This window comes from Budorcas taxicolor, chromosome 23 (genome assembly GCF_023091745.1).
Source record: "Budorcas taxicolor isolate Tak-1 chromosome 23, Takin1.1, whole genome shotgun sequence".
Classification (NCBI taxonomy): domain Eukaryota; kingdom Metazoa; phylum Chordata; class Mammalia; order Artiodactyla; family Bovidae; genus Budorcas; species Budorcas taxicolor.
The window spans coordinates 27,416,605-27,437,021 of NC_068932.1; positions in this window are offsets into that span (position 1 = coordinate 27,416,605).

A 20,417-nucleotide genomic window follows, 5' to 3' on the forward strand; every position below is an offset into this window, starting at 1 on the left:
CTCATGATCTTTACAAATGCTGTTCCACCTACCTGAGAGTAATATCCACCATTACCCTCATTCACATGGCTGACTTCTTTGAAAACTTCACTTTACATGCACTTCCTTAGACTTTCCTTGACTCGCTAAACTAAGAAGAAATCCCTTCCACATTTTCTGCATCAATGCATTCTTAGTTCCTTCTTAGCATGTTGTAGGCTTCAATTATTTTACTTGAGTGTTTCTTTGTTAATACTTCCGCCAAAAGCTACAGGTGGATATGGGCCATGTCTCCCCTATTCTTCTTTCTTTTCCCAAAGCCTCCTTTGGTGCCTGGCTCATGGAAGTGTGCAGTAAATAACTGGCTAGTAAAGCAGCAACTAATATAACAGCCTTAGTTTCACAACAACTAAGAGTTAACATTCTGTGGATCAGGTGCATCCATGTGCTGGAGACCATGTTAAGGATTTCACATGTACTTTCCCATTTGGTTTTCTCCAAAATCTGTCTCAGCTGAGTGAGTACTATCATTGTTCCCACTTTAAGGGTTATGTTAAATAACTAAATGCAGTCACATGACAGTTTCACGCAAGGCAAGGCTTCAACCCAGGCGTCTTATTCCTAATGTGTTCTTGATTCTAATTTTCTTGAAGAGATCTCTAGTCTTTCCCATTCTATTATTTTCCTCTATTTCTTTGCATTGACCACTGAGAAAGACTTTCTTATCTCTCCTTGCTATTCTTTGGAACTCTGCATTCAGATGGGTATATCTTTCCTTTTCTCAGTATATCTCTCTAAATAAACTTACATAGTCACAGTCAACAGTCCACATTCCAGGTTTTCTTTATTTCACATTTAGTATGACTATTTAAATGGGAATATATATATGGATATATGAGTTCACACAATGACAGTGATATTATTTCATGCATTTTGTTCTTACTCCAAATCCAAATAATAACAGGGAACATTTATCGGGGCTTCCCTAGTGGCAATTTACTATTTGTCAGGCACTCTAATTAGCACTTTGGATAATTTTTTAGTAATGCTGAACAATTAGTTTTGGAAACAAGTGAGTGAGTTTATGTAGGCTGAAAGGAAAATGTGTATTCTCCAAGTTATATCATCTTTTATTTGGTTAAGGGGTAGGGGCAATGTTATGCACCACATAGTCACAACCACATACACCTTATATGAATGCAGTGGTATATTCACTATAACAGAAGCTACTTCACTGACGTCAGTTACTGTCACATTGGTTTCTCTTTTTCCCTTTTCCTAGGTCTCTCTGTGTCTGATGGATACCTTGGCTTTCGCTGCACTAAATCACGTTATATGCCTCATCATTAGAACAATGTCTTTTAATAGCTCTCAAAATACTTGGCTCTCCTTGGATACCATTGAGACAAGGTGTCTTACATTTCAGATCAATTCCATGTAAGAACCACAGAAAGAAAATGGGAGGATAATATGCAGACTATCCTCATTGCTTGCCAAGGGGATGATGGGATTTTTTTTATAACTGCCCTTTAAAATATATTCAGGTAACAACAAGTACTAACATAGCTCTGAATTCAGTAATTGTATTTCTTCTCCTATACCCAATCTAGTGTCTGTAACAGAAGAGTTTAAGCCCTCTTATCTGTAAAAATAGGTCTAAGATTATCTACTTGACTCATAAGGGTGCTGTGAAATTTAATTCAAATTCTTACACCTCTTGGAGATAACAATACTGCCTTGTATTTATATAACACTTATCAGACCTCTAAATAGTTTTTCTTTTTTTTTTTCTCCTAGTTTAATAAATCTTGCAGCAGCTCCAAAAGATAGGTAGGGGGCAGTTTTTGCCTGCATCTTACAGAATATAAAGAAATCTATCCAAGGTCATAGAGTTAGAGAAAAAAAAATTAGAACTAAAATTTGTTATCCTTTTTCCCTTGATTTAGTCCAAAACCTCCCCCAATTTGTATATATATATATGAATTAAAATTATACATTGTTTTGTTTAGCAATTATGCACATTTCTTACACAATCATTTCAGGTTTCAAAAAACAGCTTGTGTAGTTAAAGAAGAAAAGAAATGCATGAAAAAAATATCACTGTCATTGTGGGAACTCACATATGCATAGACATTTTTTCCATTTAAATAGTCTTTACTAAATGTGAAATAAAGAAAATGTGGAAAGTGGACTATGGACTATGACAAAGTAAGTTTGTTTAGACAGATATACTGAGAAAAGGAAAGATATCCATTTGAACGCAGAGTTCCAAAGAACAGCAAGGAGAGATAAGAAAACCTTCCTCAGTGATCAATGCAAAAAAATAGAGGAAAATAACAGAATGGAAAAGACTAGAAACCTCTCCAAGAAAATTAGAGATACCAAGGGAACATTTCATGCAAAGATGGGTCAATAAAGGACAGAAATGTTATGCACCTAACAGAAGCAGAAGATACTAAAAAGAGGTGGCAACAATACACAGAAGGATCTTCATGACCCAGATAATCACGATTGTGTGATCAGTCACCTAGAGCCAGACATCCTAGAATGTGAAGTTAAGTAGGCCTTAGGAAGCATCACTCTGAACAAAGCTAGAGGTGATGGAATTCCAGTTAAGCTATTTCATATCCTAAAAGATTATGCTGTGAAAGTGCTGCCCTCAATATGCCAGCAAATTTGGAAAACTCAGCCGTGGCCACAGGACTGGAAAAGGTCAGTTTTCATTCCAATCCCAAAGAAAGGCAATGCCAAAGAATGCTCAAACTACCACACAATTGCACTCATCTCACACGCTAGCAAAGTGATACTTGAAATCCTCCAAGCCAGGCTTCAATAGTACATGAACCAAGAATTTCAAGTTGTTCAAGCTGGATTTAGAAAAGGCAGAGGAACCAGAGTTCAAATTGCCAACATCTGTTGGATCATCAAAAAAAGCAAGAGAGTTCCAGAAAAACATCTACTTCTTCTTTATTGACTATACCAAAGCCTTTGACTGTGTGGATCACAATAAACTGTGGAAAATTCTGAAAGAGATGGGTATACCAGACCACCTGACCTGCCTCAGGAGTCATCTGTATGCAGGTCAGGAAGCAACATAACTGGACATGGAACAACACACTGGTTCCAAATCAGGAAAGGAGTATGTCAAGGAGTATGACAAGGCTGTATTGTCACTCTGCTTATTTAACTTGTATGCAGAGTACATCATATGAAATGCTGGGCTGGATGAAGCACAAATTGGAATCAAGATTGCTGGGAGAAATATCAGTAACCTAAGATAAAGAGATGACACCATCCTTGTGGCAGAAAGTGAAGAAGAACTAAAGAGACTCTTGATGAAAGTGAAATAGGAGAGTGAAAAAGTTGACTTAAAACTCAACATTTAGAAAACTAAGATCATGGCATTCAGTCCCATAACTTCATGGCAAATATGGGGAAACAATGGAAACAGTGAGAGACTTTATTTTGGGGGGCTCCAAAATCACTGCAGATGATAACTGCAGCCATGAAATTAAAAGATGCTTGCTCCTTGGAAGAAAGGTTATGACCAACTTAGAGAGCATGGACATTTCTTTGCCAACAAAGGTCCATCTAGTTCAAGCTATGGTTTTTCCACTAATCATTATGGATGTGAGAGCTGGACTATAAAGAAAGCTGACTGCCAAAGAATTGACGCTTTTGAACTGTGGTGTTGGAGACTTTTGAGAGTCCTTTGGACTGCAAGGAGATCCAACCAGTCCATCCTAAAGGAAATTAGTCCTGAATATTCATTGGAAGGACTGATGCTGAAGCTGAAACTCCAATATTTTGGCCACCTGATACAAAGAACTGATTCATTGGAAAAGACCCTGATGCTGGGAAAGATCGAAGGTGGGTTGATAAGTGGACAATAAAGGATGAGATGGTTGAATGGCATCACCGACTTGATGGACATGAGCTTGAGTAAGCTCTGGGAGTTGATGTGGAAGCCTGGCGTGCTGCATGCCATAGGGTAGCAAAGAGTCGGACATGACTGGGCTACTGAACTGAACCTTGAGCAAGGTTTTCCCTGTAGCTCAAATGGTAAAGAATCTAACTGCAGTGCAGAAGACCTGAGTTCAATTCCTGGGTCAGGAAGATCCTCTGGAGAAGGGAATGGCAATCCACTCCGGTATTCTTGCTTGGAGAATCCCATGAACAGAGAAACCTGGCGGACTACAGTCAGTGAGGTTGCAAAGAGTCAGACACGACTGAGCGTACGTGCCAGATACCTTTATCACAAATTCTTAGAATGTCTTTTTTAAAAATCCATTATAGTCTTAAAATGATCTAGAAATTGTAACTTCTACCATTCTGTCTCTCTTCTGCCCTCTCACCTGTTTCTCCAACATTAAAAGGCTTTGACAGAGTAAATCACAAAACCAACTTTGTGATTCTTTTTCTATTCCAGTCTCCTTGAAGGTACAAATAGGAAGCAATGAACTCAGTGGGAGCTAGACTTCACTTCTGTTTCTTTGGGAGTGCTAACTAGAGAAGAGAAGACAAGAAAAATGGAAAGCTTCCCTTCAAATTCTTTCAGGGCCACTGAGATGATAACCCCAAACTTCCCATATCACAAGAAGTCTCGTTATTTTTGTCTTTTTTCCAAAGAACTGACCCAAAGATGAATGGAGTTAACTCTGAAGCCAAAATCAGTAGATTTCTAGGGCAGAATATTCCAGCAGAATACAACTGTATAAAATGTACAGTAGTCATGGAAAATAAGATCTTTGGGAAATTTCTCTCAAAGCACAAGAAGAGCATGCAAAGAGGAGGAGGAAACAAAGCAAAGAATAAGCAGCACAGCTGGGCAGGCACTGACTACTGTGTGCTGCTTCCCATTTCTCTGTTCCATCTGGACAAAGCACAGACACGCTCCAGCCTTCACAAGTCCCAGTATCCTGACAGTATGTTAATCTCTGGGAGCAGTGCAGAAGTACACTGACAAGGCAGGCAAGAGAAGTGGCCAAACCTGGAAGTTATTGTGTCTATCTGTCTCTGGTGCTTGGAGACAGTACAGAGTGTGGATTAAAATCCTATACTTCGTAGTCAAGATTCCAGTTTTAAATCCCATGGAGGTCATTCTGTAGCAGTATATCATCTGAGTTTCTGAAGCTCTGTTGCCTAATCTGCAAAATGGAACTATATCACTTCCCTTGTGTAAAGCTGTTCTATGCTCAATACCTGTTAGTTGTTGTTAAAGGTATTTCACATTGTTAATACCAATTTTCATTTGGGACTGTTCCCTAGGTGGCAGACAAGAAGTTAAAATCCACTCAATTAAATAAAAATGAATTTATTTCCTGCTGTATATAAAACAAAAATTAAAGACCGTCATACTCTATAATATATGACAAGAGAAGCAGATAGCAGACTGAAACTCAGAAGTTTTGCTTTGGAGGCAAATTGAATGGATGGAATAAACTATTGCCTTCTTGGTTCATGCCAAACCAATCATCCATGTGAATCGTGGTACAAGGAAGGAATCTGCACCTGAGCTTTACAAGCTTCTAGGAGGTCAGCAGTAAACTGGGGGGCAGACTGAACTTTTGACCATGGACTTGACCTAGTCTTGGCAACATGAAAATTAACTTTAGAAAAGGTCAAAGGAATCCCTTATTTAATATATCATGGGGTAAATACATGCCACTTATCATAGAGCTATTACAAAGTCTGAAGACATGAACAAGCTTAGATAAATGCCCAGATGCAGAATCAGGAGTGTTTGCCATTAAAAAAAAAAAAACACAAACTGTTAGGAAATGCTCAGCTACGTTTAACCACCTCAGTATCACTAGGTATGATTGTTTGAGTCACGTTGTGGGCTGAGGTGTGTCCATTTTCTAGTCAGCTATGGTTCTAATGCAGCTGACTAGGTCCTGGAGGTCTAATGAGTCCCTACCTATTAATAAGAAGGCATTCGGTTCATTGTTAAGCTGTTTTATGTCTGCTAGCCAAATGCTGGATTTCTGCAGATGCTCTACATCAAAATTGTTTATTCCATTCCCCATCTTCTAGACCAATTTCCTGGTATTTCTAAATTTTGGTTCCCTGAATGGATGGTTTTAGAAAAGGCAGAGGAACCAGAGATGAAATTGCCAACATCCGCTGGATCATGGAAAAAGCAAGAGAGTTCCAGAAAAAAAACATCTATTTCTGCTTTATTGACTATGCCAAAGCCTTTGACTGTGTGGATCACAATAAACTGTGGAAGATTCTGAAAGAGATGGGAATACCAGACCACCTGACCTGCCTCTTGAGAAATCTGTATGCAGGTCAGGAAGCAACAGTTAGAACTGGACATGGAACAACAGACTGGTTCCTAATAGGAAAAGGAGTATGTCAAGGCTGTATATTGTCACCCTGCTTATTTAACTTATATGCAGAGTACATCATGAGAAACACTGGACTGGAAGAAACACAAGCTGGAATCAAGATTGCCAGGAGAAATATCAATAATCTCAGATATGCAGATGACACCACCCTTATGGCAGAAAGTGAAGAGGAACTAACAAGCCTCTTGATGAAAGTGAAAGTGGAGAGTGAAAAAGTTGGCCTAAAGCTCAACATTCAGAAAACAAAGATCATGGCATCCGGTCCCATCACTTCATGGGAAATAGATGGGGAAACAGTGGAAACAGCGTCAGACTTTATTTTTTGGGGCTCCAAAATCACTGCAGATGGTGACTGCAGCCATGAAATTAAAAGACGCTTACTCCTTGGAAGAAAAGTTATGACCAACCTAGATAGTATATTCAAAAGCAGAGACATTACTTTGCCGACTAAGGTCCGTCTAGTCAAGGCTATGGTTTCTCCTGTGGTCATGTATGGATGTGAGAGTTGGACTATGAAGAAGGCTGAGCACTGAAGAATTGGTGCTTTTGAACTGTGGTGTTGGAGAAGACTCTTGAGAGTCCCTTGGACTGCAAGGAGATCCAACCAGTCCATTCTAAAGGAGATCAGCCCTGGGATTTCTTTGGTAGGAATGATGCTCAAGCTGAAACTCCAGTACTTTGGCCACCTCATGCGAGGAGTTGACTTATTGGAAAAGTCTTTGATGTTGGGAGGGATTGGGAGCAGGAGGAGAAGGGGACGACAGAGGATGAGATGGCTGGATGGCATCACTGTCTCGATGGACATGAGTCTGAGTGAACTCCGTGAGTTGGTGATGGACAGGGAAGCCTGGTGTGCTGCGATTCACGGGGTTGCAAAGAGTCAGACATGACTGAGCGATTGAACTGAATTGATAACCTCATGGTGCTTACAAACCATCCTTGGTAGCCTAATTCTTGATTGCTGTCTGCATATCCTAATTCATCACACCCTAGATCTTGTCATTTCATTAGGGAATGTTTGAAATTTATCCATAGCTTTTTAAGGGTTCTTATTATGGAAATACTCTTATATATTTCAGTACTATTGTTTTAGTGCTAAGCATGTAACCATTGTTTCTTTTCTATGTGCTCTTGGCACCTGGTATCTGTTCTGACATTGTATTTTCATTATTTTGATCATCTGTCTTACTCATTTATCTCCTCCATTAGACTGCAATCTCCTCTATGTTATGGGTCCTATATGTCTTGTATATTTATCTCTTTGCCTTAGCATCTAAACCAGTGCAGAAACAGAAGACATTCGGTAAATGTTTGTTGAATGAATAAATGACAAAGCTGATTCTCATTTTTTTGGTAGAATTTCTTAATATCATCAGTTAATCATCACTGGAATGAATCACAGATGTCCACTACTGGTATCACATAATGCTATATTGACACCAAAGACAAAAGTTGAATTAGTGAATAAAGTAAATTAAAACAGAACATGGACTGAAAAAAATCATATTTTTCCAACATATTGCTCTTAGCTGCAGTTTGTAAAGAACTCTGCTCAATAACAATGACAATGCTTTTAGCATTTAAACAATTTTTAAATTGCTTTGAAATTTAACCTGTATCCATAAGAATATCGAAGTATTAACTAAAATTTTCAGTCATTTTATATTTATACACACATGCACTCACATACACACACTCCCTGGCAGTCAACAACACCGAGGCATATACACTTGACAAAGAATGCCTATTCTGACTTCTATAACTATAGATTAATTGTGCTCTTTTTGAGTGTATTTAACAAAATCAATCAGTATATATCTTGTGTTTGGCTGTTACCATTCAATATTATATTTGCGAGGTTTTTTTTTTTTTTTTACCCATAAAGCATGTACTAGAAATTGGTCCATTTTATTCCTGTGCAGTATTCCATAGCATGAACTGTAACTCTTTATTTATTCCTTACACTGTTGATAGACATTTAAGTAGTGTCTACTTTTGGCTATTAGGATTACAGTGCCATAAGCATCCTTGCACATGTCGTTTAGTAGACATAAACTAAATATGCTCTAGGATATATTTTGTGGCTGGGAATCAATGAGTTCTAAGGTGTATGCTTACTTTTCTGTATGGTGCCAGTTTTTCAAAGTGTTTGTTCCAAATAGCAATCTATGAAACTTTCAGTTATTTCACATCTTCACCAACACTTTTTTTTTTTTGGCCATTCAGGTAAATGTAGCTGTATCACATCATCATTTAATTTTCATTTTCCTAAAGAATAATGATGCTGAGTACTTTTTAAAGTATTTACTGGCCTTTGAATATTCTGTTTTCTGAAGCACTTTTTCCAGGCTTTTGGTCAGTTTTAAAAATTATTGGATGGTCAGTCTTTTTCCTATTGGTTTGTAGGCATTTTTTTCTGATGGCTCAGATGGTAAAGAATCTGGTTGCAATGTGGGAGACCTTGGTTTGATCCTTGGTTTGGGAAGATCCCCTGGAGAAGAGAATGGTTACCCGCTCCAGTCTTCTTGCCTAGAGAAGTTCATGGACAGAGGAGTCCAGTGATCTACAGTCCATTGTGTCGCAAAGAGTCAGACATGATTGAAGAGACTTAGCACACAATCTAAACACAAATCCTTTTCCACACATATTTTAATAGATAAGAGCAGTAATTTCACAAATAATGTTCCAAATTTTGGATTTTTAATATGTCAATTTTTGATGAATAGAAGTGCTTAATATTTATGGAATTGTTTGTCAATTCAAAACTTTTGTATGGCTAATGCTTATTATTTTCTGCATAAGAAATATTTTCTTATCCCACATTCATGAATGTATTCTATTTTCTCTATGTCATATTGTTCACTTATCATATTTATTTCTATAATCTATATGTGATTACTTTTGTATGTATGGTATGAAGTAAAGCTGAAAGTTCATGTTGTTTTTTATGGATACCAATTAACCCATGACTGTTAGTTAAAAAGGCCATCCTTTCCCCACTTTTCTGTTGTGACATACTTATTGTATATCCAGATGACTATATTTGTGCATTTGTGTTTCTGAACTTTCTCTTCTGCTTAATTGATCAGTTTGTAAAACTGTGCTAATAAAAAACATTTCTTAATTGGGGCTTCCATGATAGCTCAGTTGGTAAAGAATCTGCCTGCAATGCAGGAAACACCAGTCCGATTTCTGGGTCAGGAAGATCCGCTGGAGAAGGGATAAGCTACATACTATATGTGTGTATTTGTGTTTCTGAATTTTCTCATCTGCTTAATTGATCAGCTTGTAAAACTCTGTGCTAATAAAATATATTTATTAATTACTATAACTTTTTATGATAAATCTTGATATTGGGTGTGAACCCCTCTACTTAGTCCTTCCAGATTGTTTGAGAATTACCTTGTCACTTAAAAAAATGCTAGACATTTTAGTGGGACTGCAATGTGTCAATAGATCAATTAAGCAGAAATTAACATCTTAAAAATACTGTCTTCCAGTCCATAAATATATTCTTTCTTTTTATTTACCTAGATATTCTTCCAGTCTTCTCAGCAATATTTATTAGTTTTTAGTGTAGAAATCCTGTACATCTTTTAATAAATTTATTCCCAATATTGGAGGTATTTGGTGGCATTGCAAATATTATCTGTCTTAATTTTCAACTAATTATGTCTATTATATTGAAACAGAATTAATTTACATTAATTTTGTGTTTAATGACCTTGTTAATTTTACTTATTGATTCTAATAATTTTTAGATTATTTTTTAATTTCTATGTGCCTAATGATATCATACACAAAGCAAAATTTACTTCTTTCCCTCAAATATTTCTATCATGTGCTTATTAATTTATGTATACAATGATGGATAGAAATGGTGACAGTGGGCTCGGAAATCACTAGGAAGAATGTTGTTTACTGGGGATTGTTCTCTAAGTGACATTATCATGTTAAATAAACTTATTTTATTCTCAGTTGGCTGACTTTTCAAAAACTATGAATGGGCTTTAAATTTTCTAACATGCTTTTTATGCATCTTTTGAAATAGTTATATATTTTCTTCCTTTGTTTTGATGCTGTAAATTTATTATAGAATGTTTAACTAATCTGGCATTCCTAGAACAATCTCCACTTCAACATAATTTATCATTTTATTTTATTGGTGATTCTGATCTGTTTATATTTTGTTTAGGAGTTTAAAAAATTGTATTTATGAGATATCTTGTTCCTTAATTTTTCTTTTGTGTACTGTTCATACCAGATTTTGGAATTAAGATTATGTTGGCTTCATAAAATAAGTTGATATCTATTCCCACTTTCTCTACATTCTAGATGAATGTGAATGAGATTAGTTTCATGTTTTTCCTTATTTGTTTAGGGGAAATAACCATTGAAGTAATCTGGGCCTAGAGTTTACTTCATGGGAAAATTTTATTTACATATACAATTTCTAAAATACATACCATATATAAAATTTATTTTTGCATTAATTTTAATACATTGTGAATTTCAAATAATTTATACACTGAATCTGAATTTTAAAGCTATCAACATAAATTTGTTTTTATTATCCAATCATACTACTCATTGTTTTATCTATTAGATTTATATTAATATACTCTTTTGATTTTATAATTGGCAATTTTTGTTCTCTTTCATTTGTATTGATCCATCTTACCAGAAGCATATTAATTTTGTGAATTTTTAAAAACAACATTTTACTATACCAATTTTGTATATTTTACTTTATTTCTACTTTAATAATTTCCCTCCTTTCTTACCTCAGGCTTAATTTCTTATTATATTTCTCTTCTTTTGGTGTAGTCCTGTTCAGTTCAGTTGCTCAGCCGTGTCCGACTCTTTGTGACCCCATGAACTGCAGCACTCCATGCCTCCCTGTTCATCACCAACTCCCGCAGTCCACCCAAACCCATGTCCATTGAGTCAGTGATGCCATCCAACCATCTCATCCTCTGTCATCCCCTTCTCCTCCTGCCCTCAATCTTTCCCAGCATCAGCGTCCTTTCCAATGAGTCAGCTTTTCGCATCAGGTGGCTAAAGTATTGGAGTTTCAGCTTCAACATCAGTCCTTCCAATGAACACCCAGGACTGATCTCCTTTAGGATGGACTGGTTGGACCTCCTTGCAGTCCAAGAGACTCTCAAGAGTCTTCCCCAACACCACAGTTCAAAAGGTGTAGAAATTTGTATTATTTTTCGTCTTTTTCACACTCACATGTGTGCACACATACACACACACACACACACTCTTAAAAAATATTCTCCCTCTAATTAATACTTTTGCTGCATCCCACATTTTGATATGGGATTCATATCATACAGTTCATTATCATAGTTTAAATTTTCTAATTTTCATCTTAACTTTTTGATTAATAAGCTCTTAACAATTTTGATTTTGAAGTATTCATGTTTTTCTAGTTACTGATTTATTTTTATTTCTAGTTTGTTTCCATTGTGATCAGAAAAAAATGTTGTATGTAATTTCAATTATTTAAAATTTGTCACAAATTGCTTACTAGCCTATCCTATGATCAACGATAAATGTTCCAAGCATACTTGAGGAATGTGTTCTACAATATTTACATTTATCATTTTATATCTGGTCATTGAAAGTGAAAATAAAGAAAGTGAAGTCTCTCAGTCCGACTCTTTGTGATTCCAAGTACTGTACCTGCCAGGCTCCTCCATGCGATTTTCCAGGCAAGATTACTGGACTGGGTTGCCATTTCCTTCTCCAGGGGATCGTCCCAACCAGAGATCGAACCCAGGTCTCCTGCATTGCAGGCAGTCTCTTTACCCTCTGAGCCACAAGAGGGCTTATCTGGTCATTAGTTCAGTTCAGTTCAGTTGCTCAGTCGTGTCCAACTCTTTGCAACCCCATGAATTGCAGCACGCCAGGCCTTCCTGTCAATCACCAACTCCGAGAGTTCAGTTAAACTCAAGTCCATCGAGTCAGTGATGCCATCCAGCCATCTCATCTTCTGTCATCCCCTTCTCCTCCTGCCCCCAATCCCTCCCCGCATCAGAGTCTTTTCCAATGAGTCAACTCTTCACAGAAGTGGCCCAAGTACCAGAGTTTCAGCCTCAGCATCATTCCTTCCAAAGAACACCCAGGACTGATTTCCTTTAGAATGGACTGGTTGGATCTCCTTGCAGTCCAAGGGACTCTCCAACACCACAGTTCAAAAGCATCACTTCCTCAGTCCTCAGCCTTCTTCACAGTCGAACTCTCACATCCATACCCGACCACTGGAAAAACCATAGCCTTGAACAGATGGACCTTTATAGGCAAAGTAGTATCTCTGCTTTTGAATGCTATCTAGGTTGGATATGCTATCTAGGTTGGATATGCTATCTAAGTTTATTAACTTGACCTAGTAATTCTTCACATCAGGTGGCCAAGTTTATTAACCATATTTTTCAAATATTCCATGATATTTGATTTTATTTTGTATTGTACTTAGTTTTTACTTACTAAAAGAAGCAGTCCTGGGATCTCAAAAACAAAAACAAACAAATAAAAAAACTGTGGAAAGGATCACTCAACTTTAATGGGTCTTGAACTTTTGTTTCCCCAGAACTATATGGTGGCTGAAATCACTCTTCAGTTCAGTTCAGTCACTCAGTCATGTCCGTCTCCTTGTGACCCCATGGACTGCAGCATGCCAGGCTTTCCTGTCCATCACCAATCCTAGAGCTGGCTCAAACTCATGTCCATCGCATCAGTGATGCCATTCAACCATTTCATCCTCTATTGTCCCCTTCTCCTTCACCTTCAATTTGTCCCAGCATCAGGGTCTTTTCCAGTGAATCACTTCTTCACATCAGGTGGCCAAAATATTGGAGCTTCAGCTTCACCATCATTCCTTCCAATGAACATTCAGGACTGATTTCCTTTAGGATGAACTGGTTGGATCTCCTTGCAGTCCAAGGGACTCTCAAGAGTCTTCTCCAACACCACAGTTCAAAAGCATCAATTCTTCTGCACTCTGCTTCCTTTATAGTCCAAATCTCACATTCATACATGATTCTTGGAAAAACCATAACTTTGACTAGACAGACTTTTGCTGGCAAAGTAATATCTCTGCTTTTTAATATGCTGTCTAGGTTGGTCAAAGCTTTTCTTACAAGGAGCAAGCATCTTTTAATTTCATGGCTGCAGTCACCATCTGCAGTGATTTTGGAACCCCAAAAAATAACGTTTCTCACTATTTCCATTGTTTCCCCTACCATGAAGTGATGGGGCTGGATGCCATGATCTTTGTTTTTTGAATGTTGAGCTTTAAGTCAACTTTTTCACTCTCTTCTTTCACTTTCATCAAAAGCCTCTTTAGTTCTTCTTTGCTTTCTGCCATAACCGTGGTGTCATCCATTTATCTTAGGTTATTGATATTTCTTCTGGCAATCTGATTCCAGCTTGTGCTTCATCCAGCTTGGCATTTTGCATGATGTACTCTGCATATAATTTAAATAAGCAGGGTGACAATATACAGCCTTGACATACTCCTTTCCCAATTTGGAACCAGTCTGTTGTTCCATGTCCAATTCTAACTGTTGCTTCTTGACCTGCATACAGATTTCTCAGGAGGCAGGTCAGGTGTTCTGGTATTCCCATCCCATTAAGAATTTGCCACAGTTTGTTGTGATCCACACAGTCAAAGGCTTTGGCATAGTCAATAAAGCAGATGTTTTTTCTGGTACTCTCTTGCTTTTTTGATGATCCAATGGATCACTGTACAGTTCAGCTTTTTAATCTTTAAGCTGATTTTCTGCTGATTTTCCTGAAGTTTTATCCTGCAATGTGCAAATCATGAATTGCTCAAGAGGAGGTAACATGCATATTATTTTTAATTACTTTATGTGTATCCTTTCTGTGTAGTATCTTCATTTAATGTACCAGTTTTGTTTTGTTTTGTTTTGTTTTTGGTCCACCCTAAACCCAAGTGTTTGTCTCCTTGACCCAGTGTGACTTATTTTAGGGAAAATTCCCCAAGCATGAATTGGCAAATGGATTCAGAAACAAAATCTGGAAATATGGAGTTCAACCCATTGGGTGAGTTCTAGCCTTTTGTCCTCTATCCACAGTTTATTTCTAAGAACTTCTAAAATAATAATTTTTGTTATTGCCTGTTTTACACTTGTTTTCAATGGGGGGGTATTCTCATACTTTGGCTACAGTCAGTACTCTAAGATATCATAGTGCTCTCTTGTTCTGTGTATCCACTGGAACCTTTTAAATACACCACTGGATTTTAGTCACTGCCAGCAAGAATATAACATTTTTAGGTGAGGATTCATTTTTATTAACTAGATAAGAGAAATTCTTGCCCATCATTGTCAGCTACAGCCCTTCACCTGATTTTCAAAAAGCTAATTGGGAGAAAGAGAATAATGAGAAAAAAGAGAACACTGTAAATACAATGACCTGTGAACTATATTTGTAGCTTTTCATCATCAAAGGTTGTATGTTCTGTGCTGCTAAAATAAGCCTTTTTCTTTAGTTGACAAATAATCTCAAATAATTTACATGGAGACTTTCACTTTTTAAAAAAGATACTATTTTTCCTTAAAAAAAAAAAAACTGAGAAGAGCAAGTAGAAATGCTTACTTAACATTTCAAGACAATTTAGAAGTGTCTATTGACATTTGCTTAGTAATGACTGGAAATCTGCTGGAGATGTAAATTCTCATGCCTCACCCCGGACCTACAAGATTAGAAACTCTGGGGGTGGAGCTCAGCCATCTGTGATTTAGGAAACCCTCCAGGTGATTCTGATTCATGCAAAAGAACCCCTGCTCCATGCCTGCAGTCCAGAGGTCACACTTTGAAAAAGTGATACAATATGCGGTACATACAGGTGATCAATAGACAAATATATTGAATAGTTAAATAAATAGCAAATTGATAAACAAAATCAATTATGCTGCTGTATAAATTCATTTACAATTTGGAAACAAAGTTCCTACCTTTGAATACAACACTACTATCAGCAAAGATGGTAGGAAGGGTTACTTTGATTAAATCTTTTATATATAGAAATTTTATACCTGTGACTTTTCTATATGTCTCAAATGTTAACTCCCAAGCAGGACCAAAGCAGAGATACATAGGCATCCTCTTATGCTATAGCAGAGAGTGGGAATCAATGTGTGGTCCCCAGAACCACCTGGGAACTTTAAGAAACGTAACTTATTTGTCCTCACCTGACTCACTGTATCAGAAGTAGAAAGTTTATAAAATTTACAGGGGATTCGAATGCACACAAAACTCTCAGAACCACTGATCCAGGATATGGATTTTAATAAGCTGGCAATGAATCACATGGAAAAGTTAATTAAAGGTGGTATTTCAGCTAAGTACCTAGGTAAATAGATGGAAAATTCCAAAGTACCTTTCCAAATTGATATATGCAAATGTTCAAAGGAAAGTCTTTAGTTCTACAACTCTTGAATCTTTCAACTAGATAATATATACACAAGGGCTTCCCCGGTAGCTAACTTGGTAAAGAATCTGCCTGCAGTGTGGGAGACTCGAGTTTGATTCCTGGGTTGGGGAGATCCTCTGGAGAAGGAAATGGCAACCCATTCCAGTGTTCTTGCCTGGAAAATCCCATGGACAGAGGAGCCTCTGGTTATAGTCCATAGGGTCACAAGAGTCAGACAAAACTTAGCAACTAAACCACCACCACCAAGTGTGTATGTGTTCTTGAGGCCATAAGAAACCTGATATATGATGTCTGTGATCAAAGATTTCAGTCTCTCTTAGCAATGAAATCCTATGATCCTGGAAGAACTGTTTTGTGGTTTTCTAACAAGTAACCTGCACCCCAAGAATAGATCAGTACAAAGGTCTTTTGGCCCAAAGGTGGGTCATGTGGGAGAAAACCATCTAACCTGGAGTCACCTTAGATCCAGTTTAGAAGTGCCACCAAGACAGTTCAGGAAAAAGTTTCAAAGCCCTGTAGCAAAAAAACCAAGAAGTAACCATGGTTATTCAGGGTTACTGAAATTAGGGCAAGTCCCCACCCACAACATGATGCCCAGGGTATGAGATCTAGGACAGAGGGACCCAGTAAAGAAACTCTCGACTCTAACAGCATTCAAAGAGAAAAGATCAGCTCTAAACAGTTGCCAAGCCCAGGGAGCAGAAAACCAGCTCACGAAACTACCGTTTAAACAAAAATTTCATTTTTCTTTTTCACTCCACCCTCACCCTGCTCCAACTGTGTAGGGGTCAAAACTATCTAGTGAGGTGGAGTGAGGGCAGTAAAAGCACAAGGTAAGGAAATGCAAAAGAAGTCAACCTTGCTCTTTTTTCCTACTGTAGACTTCTGCAGGAAACGCAGGCTTCTGCAGGCTGGGAAGGTGAGAACATTGTAATGCTAAATCAAACCCAAAGTTTGTATTATTAGCATGAACTGGGCATTCTGATTTCTGAATTAGGGCCAGTTTGTTTCTTAAAATAGCTCCAGGATATTTTAACCAAAAGAAGCAAGCAAAAATGTCATGGACTTGAAGTTTTCAACCAAAAGCAGAGAAACATTATCACAACTGAACACATTTTAGAAGGATGGTGAGAGACAAAAATAAAGTTGTGTTTTGATTATGTCAGGAGTCGTGCTTGCTCAACATATTGGTTACACACAGATTGAGTCTTAAACAATTTGGTTCAAGTCCAAAAATGCTTAAAAAAAAAAAAAAAAGAATGAAACATTCGGTCCTGAGCCAGTTCCATGCACGTGAAGCCTATTCTGTAGCAAGTCCACATGTGGACATGTGCCCAGATGCCCAAAGAAATGTTGGCTGTGAATTTTATGTTTAAAATAGTTTATAAAGATACCAAGCAATTTTGTATGGGCAAATTGGTGTAATAAATACAGATTTTTTGCTTTTCTTTCTGGCACTTTCTTGAAGTACTAGGTCCAACACGCGTTACTATGTGATATAGAGTACAGCACTAATTCTTTAGGCTTCTGTTTCCTCATCTATGTTTTAGAGAACTGGGCTTTGTAATTCTAAATGTTGACAGTTATGATCCATGACATCATTACAAAAAACAAATTAATGTGTGAAATTTACATACATGTTCTGCTCTTGCGATTAGCTTGAAATGTGATGTTGAGAATTTGTCTATGTTAGGATAACTTTACCCGTAAAATACCTGCCTTGCCTTCCTATGAGATGACTATGAAGCTCAAAAAGGCAGTAAGTGTTTTGGTGGTCAGAATAATGACACCCAAAGATGTCCTTGTCCTAATCCCTAGAAACTGTGAATATACTAATTTACATTGGAAAAGGGACTCTGCACAAGTGATTAGCACAAGGACCTAGAAATATAGATTATCCAGGCCTGTCTAATCTAATCACAGAGTCCTTAAAGTTGACCAGATGTGATCAGTGGGAGCAAGGACTATATAGAACAGTCATTGAGATACAAAGTTGCAGGCTTCTAAGATGGAGAAAGAGAGTCCCAAGCCATGGAATGTGGTGGTCTCTAGAACTAAAGATGACAAGAAAATTTCTTTCCCTCCAGAGCCCCTGGCAAGGAACACAGTCAGGGGAACACCAATGCCCTGATTTTAGTCTAGTGAGAGCCATTCAGACTTTTGACTTCCTAATAAAGTACTGCTTATGCCACTAAATCTGTGATAATCTGTTATGTCAGCCACAGAAAACCATTACATGTATGAACGTTTTTTAAAAAGTTTCAAGCCCTATGCAAATGCAGGTCCTGCTAGAATAAGGACAGATATTTAAAAAATGATTTGAAATCAAAGTTGATCTTTAGAAAAACATACCAAAATGCTATCAAGAGTGGGGAGGGAATTCTAAAGGTCATCCAGAGAACCTGCTCCTTCTTCCACATCTCATTCTCCTTATCCAGATGGCATATTCTTTTCTTAAATATCTTGTGCACAGAAATGCAGCAAATACTCTTAGTCACCAGTTCCAGAATCTCACAATTTTATTACCATAAAATTCATGTCATTTTAATTAGGATGAGTTTTTTAAAAGCACATAATTATTTTATTCTCAGTTATGCTATCATAAAGAAAAAACAAAGTCCTCCTTGCACAATAATATGGAAGCTATCTTCAGATTAACGAACCCTTGCTGTCACTGCTGCTGCTAAGTCGCTTCAGTCGTGTCCGACTCTGTGCGACCCCATAGTCGGCAGCCCACCAGGCTCCCCCGTCCCTAGGATTCTCCAGGCAAGGACACTGGAGTGGGTTGCCATTTCCTCCTCCAATGCATGAAAGTGAAAAGTGAAAGTGAAGTCACTCAGTCGTGTCTGACTCCTAGCGACCCCATGGACCGCAGCCTACCAGGCTCCCCCATGGATGGAGGAGCCTGATTTGAGTTCCTGCCAAATATATACCTTTTAATTCTTGTTTTTAGGTAACACCTGTGGTTTGCTTTGATATTGGGATTATTTGAATTATTCAGCATATGGTGATTACACATCACCTACTCAATGGACATGAGTTTGAGCAAACTCCCAGAGATAGTGGAGGACAGAGGAGCCTGGAAGGCTGCAGTCCATGGGGTTGCAAAGAGTGGGACATGACTGAGTGACTGAACAACCTCTCCCTTTAAAACCTGCCCTTTTATACTCTGTAAAGCTAGGCCCCGGGGCTGTGCAAATTACATCTCTCTTTTGACTGCTGTTTGTTAGGCTCAACCAACAGGGGGAGCTAGATAGAGTCTGTGAGAGGAGAATCGTGAATGAACTTGCTACTTGCTGTTTGTGTCACCACAGAAACAATTCATCCTCACTGTGGTAGCTGGTTTTGATATCAGTGGTTAATTATAGTTTGCTTATCTTTTTTCCCCCACACTACGAAATTATGCCTCGAGTGCCCCTCTGAAAATATCTTGGAGGTGTCCTAGGAGTTCCATCTTGAAGGCCGTGCTTCACTGAGATTCTGAGACACTAGGTCCAGTCTGGTCTACCTCCTCCTCAGAAGACTGAGTCCCAGCTGTGTGGAGCCCCTTTTCTCTCATCTTCCTCTGCTTTCCCAGGTCCTAGGGGTGTTAGCTGCTTATTTAAGCTAAAACTTCAGTCATACTTCAGAGATCTCTTTTTGCCTTTTCAGTTATCTGAATTGTTTTATATCTTGACTAGAACCTGAACAATACAGAAATTGGTGAAAATGATCCCAGAAAACAAATCCTGGAAGATGGGAATTTGGGATTTGTTCATCTATGTTGTTGGACTTGAAAAGAGTGTTGTGTATTTAACAGGTCTCCCGCATCGCAGGCAGATTCTGAGCTATCAGGGAAGGAGACTTCTGGTGGGCCCCTATTCTTTTAAATAAGATTTACTGGGGTAACCAGCTTCCCAAGTGGCTCTAGTGGTAAAGAACCTGCCTGCCAGTGCAGGAGACATAAGAGACATGGGTTCGATCCCTGGGTTGGGACGATCCCCTGGAGAAGGGAATGGCAACCCACTCCAGTATTCTTGCATGGAAAATCCCATGGACACAGGAGCCTGGTGGGCTATAGCCCATAGGGTTGCAAAGAGTCAGACACAACTGAAGTGACTTAGCACATATTGGTATAACCCTGGTTTATAACATTATATGTTTCATGTATACAACCTTATATTTCTACATCTGTACCCAGGGGAGTGTGTTCAACACTAAAAATTTAGTTTCCATCTATCACCATGCAAGTGACCCTTCTTTACCCATTTTGTCCTTCCCTTAATCCTTCTACTCCAGGAATCATGGCTTTGGGTCCCTGTAACTACAGGTTTGTTTCTGTTTGGTTTGGTTATTTACTTTTTTATTTTTATGCTTTTTATATTCCACATGAGAGTGAAAATATATAGTACCTGTCATTCTCCACCTGACTTATTTCACTTGGCAGAATACCCATCACAAATGGCAGTATTTCATCTTTTTTGATGAAAAAAGTGGCTGTGTAGTATTCTATTATATATATACATATACATATACATATATCTACATGTATATATATATGTGGAGAAGGAAATGGTAACACACTTCAGTATTCTTCTTGGAAAATCCCAGGGACAGAGGAGCCTGTGGCCTGCCAT